Here is a 9,437-nt window from a genome sequence, read left to right on the forward strand (position 1 = left end):
AGGCCACTCAGGGTCCCACCACAAGGCCATACTGCAAACAAGCGGTCGGACCAAGCCCTACTCCTAATTTTGATCAATTAAATTATGACATCAAAGAAAAACGCACAGCTACTGGTTGTCATTATATTTAACAAAAGGTCTGAAAACAGTAGTATATCTTGGGTTAAGACCTGGTGCCAGAAGAACAAGGGATGCACAGAAGACAAAAATAGAATGAACAAGCCGAAGTCACTTCAAGAGCACAAATCCCACCAGTTCAGGATAGCTAATCTGGGGACATCTAAGGTGGCAACCACTACAGAGTGGCGGAGACCCAAGAGCTATGTAACTGCTCTTCCAAAGTTGTCATCCTCTGAAGATGCCTGCTGAAAAATGGCAGGCATTTAAGGCTGAGCATAAACAGCAGTCATGAGAGGCTCGAAGACCCCTCTCACAAGCAAAATGTCCAAGTTACCTGACCAGAAGTACACAGAGAAGGGACACAAAATGAAGCAAGAAGTCTCTGCCATCATCTTTTGCAAGATAAGATCCATTTCACCAAACTGTAAGCATATAAGAGCCAGCCATGTTGCCCTAACTCCCTCAGTCACCAGCAGCTCATACAGCAGCCTTCACAGGGACTAAATCAGAGAACCATAGATTATCCCATGTAGGATGGGCCCCACAAGAGTCATCGAGTCCAGCCCCTGGCTCCACACATCAGGCCACAGGGGCTCAGAGGGAGCAACTCAAGAGCTGGAGGGAAGATGTGAATGGGAGTGAAAAAGGAGTAAAAGATTGGATTTGGAGGTGTGAGGTAGGTGTGAATCAATTACTCAACACAGACAAGGATAGAGGCTCTACCTAAAAGCACTCAGAGAGAAAAAGCTAACCCCAGCCATAACTACTTCTTTCTGAGCACCAAGGCATGCATATATTTGGGCCCAGATTCTTTCCTGAGGTAACTCCGCAGCGATACCAGAAATTATGCAAGTTAAGATGCATGTCTCTTATGAAAATGATGCAATAATCAGTGTCTACAGTTCGATTATGAGATAATTAATTTTAATTGCATATTACATTCTCATTGAATTAAAAGATTTGAAGAGTTTGACTATTTTTATATTCCCCTCGCAATACATTTTGTAGTCATTGCTATTTAGAGACAGAAAATTGCAACTATTTTAAAAACACGACAATGACTTTCACCTCCCTGAGGGAAATCCTGAATTATTACCTTTGATGGCATCAGAGTTTCATCCTTGTTCTGTAGGAGAAAATCATTCAAGCCTTTGTAGCCTCGCCTAGTCTGAATGCCTTGAGTTCCCAACTCTGACATGAAAACGCTCATTATTTATTAGGCTAAGGGGAGGAAATTGTGGGTTTTTTTATAACTTTTTTTCTTCACAGGGAAATGTTAAAACAAAAACTTACTTTTTGTGACGTTTCCTTGATGCCACTCGTTAAGTAGGAGTGTTGGCGGGGCACCATGTCCCCTCCATAATCTCACTGCAGCCGCTCCGTTCCTGCTTTCAGCACCAGTGTCTCATCCAGAAAGGAGGGCGACTGGGATCTGATGTTGCCCCATGTGGTAGAGACGTGTTTTGCCTGTTCTGATTTCCATTTCTCAGCTCCCGCCAGCAGCAGAGCATTGAGCAAAATGTCCCTGTCACAGCCCTCGGAAATTCATTGTAATATGTCAGTCGCTGAATTGAACCTTGTGGTCCTATTGTGAGGGAACAAATCACCAACTTCTTCAGTTGTTCAAATTACGTTCTCAAATAGTTGCTGAATAAGTCATGCCCGTCACCAGCAGTGCGTGACTTCCCATCCAGCTCTTCATGGCAGGTACTCAGAATCTGGCCTTTGAAGATGACGGGGTTTTGGTTGGCCGTGAGGGTTATGTGGGAAGATCCTGCTTCCTCCTGGGGTTTGGATGCTTTCGATACCAGGAGGCTTTTGAATGGGACGAAGCGTGACCTGAGTGAATTGGCCTTCAGCAAGTAAAAAGCCAGCATCTTTTGTGCCACGAGCAGCTTCAAAGTGAAATGGAGAGGGAGAGCAGATACACCTGTGCTTACACCATCACTGTCCCTGTTCGGGGTACAATGTTGCATGCACCTTCCTGGGCACCCACACTCCCAGGCATCCATAGGGTGGTAGAACACATCCCAGAGGCAGCAGGGGACAGGCATGGAGGCTTTGTGATTTCGTGACATGAAATGCAAGATGTTGGGGATGTAGAAAGGAAAGAATGGATACTGGGCTTGCAAGCATATCCCCAGTTTTAAGCTTAAGTATGTGACCTTGCCACTGCAGAGAATTTTTTCTAGCATTAATGTCCCCCCTTGCACACCTTTTGTGCCAAAGAGGTCAGTAAAGCTGTGCAAATGTTGCCACATTCCAAGAATCATGTTTTACTTGTCCTCAGATCCCAGTATTTTGGACTCAAATAGTATGCAAAGATGGATTTCATACATTTTTCTCACGTATTCCTGCCTGTGCTCCTTATGTCTCAGCCTTTTTTTCCCCAGTCTTTCTTGCTCCTGCATCTGTTACTCTGCCTGGAAGACTGAAAGTATTCAGGTATTGATTACACGTCTCTCTCTGACACACTGCTGAAGATGTCATCTCCCGTCTTCACACTGGCTTATGTGTCAGGTTTCTTCTCTATGTATAAAACACATCACAATTGTATTACACGCTGTTGTTGTTTTCAATAGAAACTATATTCAATTCACCCAAGTTTTCTGTGGAAGGTTTTTTCATTTCTTCCAATGCTAGTCTTCCCTGCTGCCGCCAGGCACGGGGTCCACCCAGGCTGATGCTCCCGAGCTGGCTGTGCTGCCGTGTCACAGCTTTTTATCCTGAGCTCAACGCCTATTAAGTCCTGCCAAGTGCCCGGCAAGTTGGGGCAAATCTTTTATTACTTGGCTGTGTCTGACGTCTCTAAACTAAGACTTATCCAGTTCAATAAGTGGTGGAACAAAGGCCACTCTGGCATGAAGGCTGTTTATACTTCAGTAGCGGATTTTAGTTTATTTTATTTTGGATCATTTTTCATTAAACCATTGGAGGGCCTTGGAGGCTCGATTGTTGCCCACTACCACAGCTCTGCTGCCGGTCCATCACACAGCACTGTCCTGCAGCCACCCCACACCTGGCTGCGCATCGCCGCTCCGAGCCTCCCCGTGCAGAGCCGGGCTCTAGAACAAAAGCAAGGGGCTTTTTACGCCACGCAAAAATATGTTAAAAATACATAATGTAACTTGTCTTAATATACTTTTCTGAGTCTAAAAATATGCCAGACCAAAAGAAACATATTTACATAAAAAGCAGACAAGGTCAAATAACAAAGAAAGCCCTTAATTAGTTGTAATCAACTTTAATTTGCATACCGTATATAATTCCTAAATGATTGTTAATAATAACTTTATATAATGGACTTCCAATTTTCATGAAAATGGCACATTTTGATAAGCAGACACAAAACCCTAGTACTAATAAGGTTTAATTTGCATACATTAGACTGATTATCCAAACAAAAGGATTACAGTATTACTTCTCCATACCTTTATGTCCTTATTATGCACATTTATTAACTTCACAAAAGCTAGCTGTTAGTGACAAACAATAGCCATGGCTGGGAGAGAAATCTGCGGTGTGAATAAAGTGCATTTTAATGCCTAGGAGCAAAGTTTATACCGCATAAATGTTTTGTTTAACTCTTTCTTTGCAAAAGGCATTATGCTGGATGAGACGGGCGCTATTAGCCAGATAAAACCCTTCTTCATTACACTACTTTTTGTAAAGAACGCATTTTCTGCAAAAATGACCCACTCATGCTCCCGGTTTCCTGATGTGAAGTTAAAGACATGCATGGTGCTTGAACGTATCAGGAAAGATGTTTACAATCACAGGATTAAGCTGTTAACTCGTGTGATACCAGGGCACGGTGTTAATAAACATATTGCCATGAGCTTCGCTTTCACAGCGTAAATAATAATACAGGTGGCAATAGCTGTTCCTGAGGGTATCACACACACCCCGCAATTAAAGTGTGAGCAAGGGGGAGGGAAAAAAATCATTAGTAGAGCCGGTGTCTGAAGGAAACGATGCTCGCAGGGGCTTGTAAGAAAGCCAATGGATGTGAAGCATAGACTGAATGCCACCCGGGAGCTGTGTGACACGGGCTGCACTGATATGCCACGGTGACAGTGATGGGAGAGGAGGATGTCACAGTGCTGCACTTTGCAGCTTTCTGGTGAGATGTGCTGCCGTGAACGGAGTCGCTGCTGCTGGAGACACATCCCCAGCCCGGGTGGCCCATCCTCATGAGCTGAGCGACTGGCTCCTTGAGAGCGCTGCGGCTGTCATCACAAGCCTGGAGGGACTTCTCAAGGTAGGTTGTTTCTTGCATAATTTTTGATCAAGATCTCCATGCCTACTCGCAACCTGTTTGCTTGAAATGTCAGAGCAACACAAATCATTTCTTGACGTTAGGCTGGTGCCATGCAGACAGTGCATTGACTCTACCGTGCCCAACTGGCAAGGTTGTCAAATTATATTTCTTTCAACACCATTCCCATCCCACTGCTTTCCAAACAGCTGTACGAGCTCTGCTTATTTTCACCTGTGTAACTCAAGGCCACCAGCCTCTTGTTCTGTCCTGGTTAGTGCCACACCATCAAAGCCCAGGGTCCTTCTCCCAGCAAGAGCTCAAGGATTTTGCTGGGAAACTGTAAATGAATGAGGGCCAATGAGCTCTCTACAGGGGACACCATCTCTGGAGTAGTCTTGCACAAAGACCTCGTGCATTTATTGGTCTGGAAGGACAGGTGGGGGAAACGCATTTCAGAGGATGTACCTCCTGACATCCATATGGGACTTAGATTCCTAAAAACACCAGTGAAAGCAAGCCTTGGCATCCTGCATCATTTAGGCATTCTTAAAAGTACCCCAGATCATGAAGCACGTGGAGTTTCATATAGATTTTAGGTTAGTCCAAAACTTACACTGAATAAACATGGATTTTTTCTCCTGTCGGAAAGGCACATTCAAATCTGACTTGCTTTTCCCTACAAAATCACTGCTCTGTTTCCATTGAATCCTACTACACTTGAGCTGGTCTCAGCTCCCTGAGAATCCTCACACATGACGCAATAAAGTTGTGTTCGGATCTTGGTTGCAATCATCAGTCTGTGAATATTTTCCTAAGACCTTAGCGCCGTATTCACAGTCTTCTCCTTCATAGCACTTTGCGGCAATTAAGTGAGGTGTGCCTGATTCTCCCTTTCTCTTCCCCTTTGTTTTTCTTTGTAAAAAAAATGGTAACAGTTTAGGAAGCGAGCTCTGCCTGGGCCTTTGTTGCCATTCAAAGCAGAAAGGTACAAAAAAATGAGTTTACACGTTATGGGCATTTGGCCTTTTGTCCATCTTACTGGAGGTCAGAATCCACTTTCAGCTTTAAAGATCATTTTGTCCCTTGAATTTGCACAGCCTTGTCCTTGATGAAAAAATTTAAATAAAATTAAAAAAAATTAATGAGACAGTTCAAATGATTGTCCCATTATTCTCACCAGTAAATTTGTGTTCAGGGAGAGAAGACTCACACTCCCATGCCAAGCAAAAGGTGTACGTTCACAGATCAGAAGCTACACTCAGTTTTAGAAATCCAAGGGCATCCAGAACACTCCAAGCATTTTGACATTACCAGAACAAAGCCAAACCATCCCTTCTCATCCACATTCAGAGAGAAGAACAACAGCATTTTCCTGAACATCATCAAACAACGTGGATGGGAGCACACTCAGTGCTAAAGAAGGCCAGCAGACGTCCTCCAGCAGCCCCCAGCCCACCCAAAGCCTTTACCCTTTTCTGCTACAGTAGCCTGGGCTGGAGCACAAAAACCATCACACCAATGCACTGTCACTCATGAGAGAGCCCCGCTGACTTGAGGAATAAGGGGTTACAAGTGAGGGTTACAAAGCATGAAAGCAGGAACAATCATTTTGTTAAATCCAACGTCTTTTGTTTAAAGTTAGTTTTTCTGAGGTTCCGTAACATTGTTTTCAGTTTTCAGGAACAGAAACAATAGCTTAGCACAGTAAGTGCCACGTCTGCTTCACGGTTTGATAGAAAGCTACGAGACAAGAAGGCGCATTGATTCCAAATAATAACTTACACCCTGTGATTTCAAGATTGTACAATCCATGCATGTGACTGCAAATATCTGTCTATGGAGCTTTCTAAAAACTATGTACGAAGGGGAAATCTTAAAACACGTTTCTTTTTTTGTTGTTGTTTGTTTTTGAGTGGAAAACTTAAAATCCAACAAATTGCAGCTGTCTGAATCGCTCAGCCAATTTACAATCAAATTTTAAGGTTCTTTTTTTTTGGTTAAGAAAAACCTCTGAGGTTGGAAGGAAATGCTCTGCTCTACATCAATCCACTCACACTGTCCTACAGCACCACATACACCTGCTGCCATAGCTCTTGTGTGCTTCCATAGGCAAATTCTATCACAGAAGTGTTTAAGAACTCATCTCCACTCGTGGTTGTTTCAAAACATCAAATTTTTCTCTTGCTTTTTATCTTCTTATTTTAGTTTATTTGATTTGGGTATCTCAGAAGCATCTCTTTCTGCCATCCATTGCCAAGTGCCCTGCTGCTGTTAGCTGCTCTCACGACTGCCCCGGGGTGTTCAAGACATGCCTGTTATGTCCTGCCCAGCAGTGTCACACCTGTGAGACAGCCATTCCATCAGCACAGCACCAGCTGTTCTCGTAAAGCATCTGTCTTCCTGCAGAGCAGCACAGAGCACATTACAGGCAGTTGGACCTTCCATTAGGAGAGATGTGGGGCACGAAGCAGAGAGCTCTGGAGAATTGCGTGGGGATGCTGCAGCACTGAGTGTTTGCCAGCAGCCCCCATGAAGTTTGTGCCAGACAGGCTGCACAGTGAGGTGCCAGCACCAAAAGAAGCAGAGAGGTGCTGACAGACAGCCCCTTAACGTGGGGGTTGTCAAGGGAATCGCTCCATGCGTCAGCAAGCATCAGCCTCCATGAAGAACACACAGTGTTAGGTGCAGGTTTTTCCCAACCATACCCATTTTTGTACCTTTATGGCATAGTGACGCACCCTCAGTAAGGAGGAGGCAATGGCTTCTGCACATGCAGGAAACAATGACAACAAACACTCTTACAGGGCTACAGCGTCAAGGGGCGAGATCTGACTGAGACTCGTGCAATTGGTAACTTTCCCTCCACCACCCCATTTCACTTTGGCTGTGCATCTGGGCCAAGCAGGTGCAGGAGCCGCTGCCCAGCACCAGCATACTGCCTTCTGCCCTCCTGCCATTCCTCTGCTTCCAGCTCCGCCAGCAGCTCCAGCACAGCATGAAGGTCGCACTGCAGCCGGGAGGACAGGGTGGAAAGTGTCCTCTGCTCGCCAAGCGCTCATTTGAATTTTTAATGGCTTTGCTTCAGCACTGCTCACATCCTCTCTGCCGTTTGGATCACGTTCCCGTGGCACGAGCACCAGCAGAAAACCCACTTTGCAAGGTGCTTGTTAGCATGGGCAGAGTGGTCGGAGCCACGCTATCGGCCAGCCCTGCAGCTCCACCATGGGAACCATCTGCAGCCAGGCCACACCGGTATGCATTTAAAGGAACCACTGAAGCGTCACAGAAAACAAACACATTTGAGAAAATGATGCTCTGCTCATGGATATTCCACTAGCAGAAGAGAATGCGTTTGACAAATAAATTATTTGTTATGAATCCTTTGCTCAGTTCTAGTCAGCACATACAAAAGAAAATAACACAGAAGGTATAATGTTAAATAAGCCTATGATCATCATTTTAATTTTTTTAGACCACTGCACCTGAACGCATTCATAATTTCCCTGAGATGCTGCAGATTGCTGCCATGAAGTTGCTGGAGGTTTTATCCAGGGGTTTGCTGGGGTTGTAAGAGCCGAACCCCCACCCATCACCAACATCCTGGAAGAGCCAGGACAGGGAGTACGGCCCCACACAGCTCCCACGCAGCCCAAGAACTCACGCTCAGCCAAGATGAGGGTTGGAGCTTGATGATCCTTGAGGTCCCTTCCAACCCAAGCCATTCTATGATTCTGTGGGACCCCTGGGACAGCCCTCAGAGCCTGCAAGGCCTGCGCTGCGATCAAGGCTACAGGGGGCACACAGGAGTGGGTGGGAAGGGGTGGTGGGAAAGCCGGGGGCTGCCAAAAGGCCTCGGGAGCCTCTGGTGCCCTCCAGGTGACAGCGGGAATGCGACCAGGAGGTATGGAAGGAGGCCTGCACAGCAAGAACAGGGCTGAAGGGCTGGAGGTGGGCAGGGGGTCACAGTGGAGAGGGGAAATAAAGAAAGAGGTGAACTCCGCTCAGCTCGCTGCAGTGCCTTGTGAGCCATGAGAGCTGCGTTATGGGAAGGTAAACTGGCAAGGAATCGAAAAATGATCGGGGGAAAAAGAAAAAAAAAGGATGTAGAAAACACTTTTTGAATGAAGCACATGGAACAAGGCCCAGCCTCTCCCCAGCCTTGGGTACAGACGAAATACTAAGTTTAAGAATAATGAGTCCAAAGTGACCACCACTGCCGACAGCACGCCCCTGCCCAGATGTATGTCAATAGGGAAATTGCTACCTGCCCTGGCAACCACAGCACGGGAGCCGGGGCTGGGCCGGGCACCGCAGGGCTGGTGCCGCACGACGCCGGCCGAGGTCGGGCCGGTTCCGACGGCTGTGAGCAACGCACCGCGGGCGGGACCCAAGGAAAGCAACATCGGGTGGGAAACGCGAGCCGCCGAGGGTTCGCGTCGCCCTGCGCGGCGGTTTGGACGCGGTGCCCGAGCACCGCCGGGTACAGCTTATCCGATGTATGGGTTAGGAGACGGCAGCAAGCAGGGCGCGTTCAGCACCGCGAGCAGCCGGGTGAGCCGCGGCATCGCCGGCTCCGGGGCGGCACACGCTGGCTGCACACCCCGCACCTCCCCAAGATCCCACCGCACCGCGCAGGGCCGGGCCCGGGGGACGTCCGCAGCGCCGCTCCGCACGGCGGTGCCCAACCAAGCGTTTGGGTGAGGCCGGCGCTGCGCTGCCAGCGGCGCTGCCGGGGAGTCGGGCGCTGCCCCTGAGGCCCGCAGGGCTCCACGTGTCCCGCCGGAGCTCCGGTGCTTTAACCCCGAAAATACACCTCGGTGGTTACAGAAATTGCGTGCTAACAGCCGCTGCTGCTGCGGCGCTCCGCTGCGCCTCTGCCCGCGGGGTGCGGCCGGGGGCGGGCGGAGCCCCGGAGGGGAACCGAAAAGGATAGAGAGGGAAGCGGGGGTGTCGGACGTGCCGGGCCTGAAGCTCCGGGACGGGGGGAGGCCGTGCCGGCGGCTCAAGGGCAAACCATTCCTTCCATAGTATGGAGAGCGGTAACCCAGGCACGGGG

Source organism: Centrocercus urophasianus, unplaced genomic scaffold (assembly GCF_019232065.1).
Source record: "Centrocercus urophasianus isolate 14NV4802_14NV808 unplaced genomic scaffold, USGS_Curo_1.0 seq_12, whole genome shotgun sequence".
NCBI classification, from domain to species: domain Eukaryota; kingdom Metazoa; phylum Chordata; class Aves; order Galliformes; family Phasianidae; genus Centrocercus; species Centrocercus urophasianus.